Genomic DNA, 3,219 nt, shown 5'->3' on the forward strand with positions numbered 1-3,219 from the left:
TTGTCATGCATCCACAGATGAATCTTAAGCAGGTCCAAGGAGGTGATCCTCCCCCCCTCTATGCGACACTGGTCAGGCTGCAGTTGGCCGAGTACTGCATCCAGTTCTGGGTGCCGCACTTCAAGAGGGATGTGGACAACATGGAGATCAGGGGGCAGCAGGGCAGGCCCTATGAGGAGAGGCAAAAGGACCTGAACCTGTTCAACCTCCACAAGAGAAGGATGAGGGGGGTCTAGTGGCCTGTTACAAACTAGTCAGGGGGGACCAGCAGGCACTGGGGGAGTCCCTGTTCCCCCAAACACTACCAGGAGAAATAACCGTCACAAGCTGGCACAGGGTAGATTCAGACTAGACATCAGGAGGCACTACTTCGCTGTTGGGGCAGCTAGGATCTGGAACCAACTTCCAAGCAAGGTGGTGCTGGCTCCTACCCTGGGGGTCTTTAAGATAAAGCTAGACGAACACCTTGCTGGGGTTGTTTGTTTGATCCAGTAGTTTTTCCTGCCAAGGCAGGGGGTCAGACTTGATGATCTGCTCAGGTCCCTTTTGACTCTACAAACTATGAAACTATATGGAGAAGGGACAGTGTCTGCTGCAAAGCCAAAAGCTGGAGGTGTAACCATTGACCAGCTTTTGGTGAGCTACTATATATATGGAAGCAGCAGAAAAAAAATTGCTGCCAATTTGGCAGTGGCTATGAAGGGGTTATACTTCCAGTTTTTGGATGAACACAAAAGGACAAGTGATGTTGATGAGTGTGCTGCCTCTGCTCCATGCAGCCAGAACAATAGCCATGCCTGAAATTATGTTTTTTTCCTGTACTTTACCTTTCTTACTTGGAGGCATGTGGTATGCAAAGAAATATGGTAATACTTATGTTCAGGCAATATCTTTGTGTGTGTGTGTGTGTAGCTCTTTATGCAGTGTTCTTTATTCACAGACTTTGAGCAAGCTGTTTCAGTGAGTACAGTCTCTTCCTTGACACACAGGGCATGTCTACATGCCACCCTACAGTGATGTAGTTACAGGATATGTCACTGTACAGTGCAGTATGGTGACGTAGCAATCATGTGGTCCTACATGTGATTGGCAGCTACATTGCCATAGCAGCATGCTGCCCCAGTATAGTGTATTGCTACAGCAGTGTAGTGGCAAAATCTACCACTGTGCCTCAGACATGGTGCAGTAACCACCCATATACCACCCATATTGTGCTGTGCTTTAGTACTTCCAAAGGAAGTAGTAGAGCATGGTGACATGTAGACATGCCCAAAATTTTCCAAACCAAGACTAAATACCACCTCACTAGTTGAACCCTTGTGAGAATTTCTCTTGCCTCAGTCTTTGGGTGTCATTCTGAAATATACTGAGATGTCAGTGACAACTTGTCACTTAGATTTTGACCTTTTTATTTCTTAAACATTAAGTAAATTTCTTAATTCTGTGTGAAAAGCTGTTTTGTTTCCTGAGGGGGAAGTGGCAGAAATCTTTAGAAAATATTCTGAGGAGGCATTCTGACAGTTTTTTAACCCCACACTCCCACTTTTTTATACAGAATTTTATAAAAGCTGATGGGTTTTGAAAACAAAAGATTCCATGAAAATGGCATTTTCTTACAAAAAATATATTTGTAAACAGACTTCCTAGAAAAAGCCTTAAAAGTTTGCATTGCTGTAGGATTTGGCAAGCTTGCTTAATTTCCATGAGCTTTGTAACTACATGACCAAATGTTATCTGGATAGTACTGGAACTTAATTTTTTTCCCCTAATGTTTCCCCTAATGTTTTCTCGTAATGTTTCCTAAAAATGCTTAGATTAACAATACACGTACCTGAACATTTTGATGCTTTTTCATAAGCAGCCAGGTACATGCATAGATTTAATTTTTTGTTGTGCTACCTGAAAAACTGGTGCTGATTTAAGTCTGGTAAGTAAATAATTTTTATAGATATTTTATTTGTTTTACTTCCCCCTGGAAGCCCCTCCTACATGTAAGAGCTGCAGCACTTCAAGATGAAAATTTTTCTAGATAATTATTAATTTAAGCATCAGCTGTGTATTAAGCACTGTGCTAGACAAAACCGGAGACATGTCTTACTCCAAGAAGGTTATAGTCTAAAAGATAGAGATGACAAAATTACTCGGCAAGATGCAAGCATAGGCAATAGCACTGAATGTTAACAGAAAAAGTTAGCTGAAATCATGTAATATATAGTCCTCAAGCCCCTGACAGACATTACACTTTAGACCTGATTAACTGGTTAATAACGCAGTAACCCAGCCACACATTCATTCAGTTAATGGCGTGATTAAACTGGGGATAAGCCACAAAGTTATGACATGAAAAATGTGTAATCACTTTGTTGCTGGTCCCTTTTACACCATAAATTGAATATGTGGCTGGTGCCAATCAGCTCACCAGTGACTGGGGCGCACAGCTCCTCAGCTGACCAGTGACCTGGGGAGCACAATGGAGCCTTGAAGTGCTTGGATGTGCTCCCATGGCTGGGAGCCCTGATCAGTTGACCTGGCCACAGTAGCAATGGGCACAGGAGCAATGGGCACCTGGTACAGTTTATGCCAAATAAAATGAATGGAAAGGCTGATAGTCCCCATTCTGAAACAGTATCTTCATTTTTCCCTCCTAAAATTATTTAACTATGCCTTTTTGTATACTTGGTAGCCACTGGTGATATTCCACAGGTTAAAATGATGTCAGTGAAGTGAGGATTAAAAATTCTTTGACAATAGATAATAACTTTAATAACCTTGAAATGAAAGTCTCATTGCAGAATCTCCATAGAAAAAACACAGGAGCTTCTTTAGTGTTATATCAGATCCCAGGAACCTAGTATGGATTCCAGTATGAACATTTCATATGCTGTCATAAAAGGCACAATGACTCAAAACTGAAGTCTCAGTTGAAGATCAATTATGGATTCAATGACATAAAAAAATTCCATGAATCAGAGAAATGGGTATTTGGGACATACAAATAGTATAATTTAATTGCATTTTACATCAAGTACAGTATTATCTAAGAATCCATGCCCACTGTGGCCCCATTCACTTATCACTAAGATCATAAAATCATCCTAGGTTATAATGAGGGAAAAGTGAATCAACCTGGATAATTTAAAAAGAGGGAAAAACTCTTTACTCCACATTTCAATTGAGTCAAACTTTTTTAAAGATTATTTTTAGTATTGTTTATCTTTG

The sequence above is a fragment of the Crocodylus porosus genome, unplaced genomic scaffold (assembly GCF_001723895.1).
Source record: "Crocodylus porosus isolate Cpor-Errol unplaced genomic scaffold, CroPor_comp1, whole genome shotgun sequence".
Taxonomy (NCBI): Eukaryota; Metazoa; Chordata; order Crocodylia; family Crocodylidae; genus Crocodylus; species Crocodylus porosus.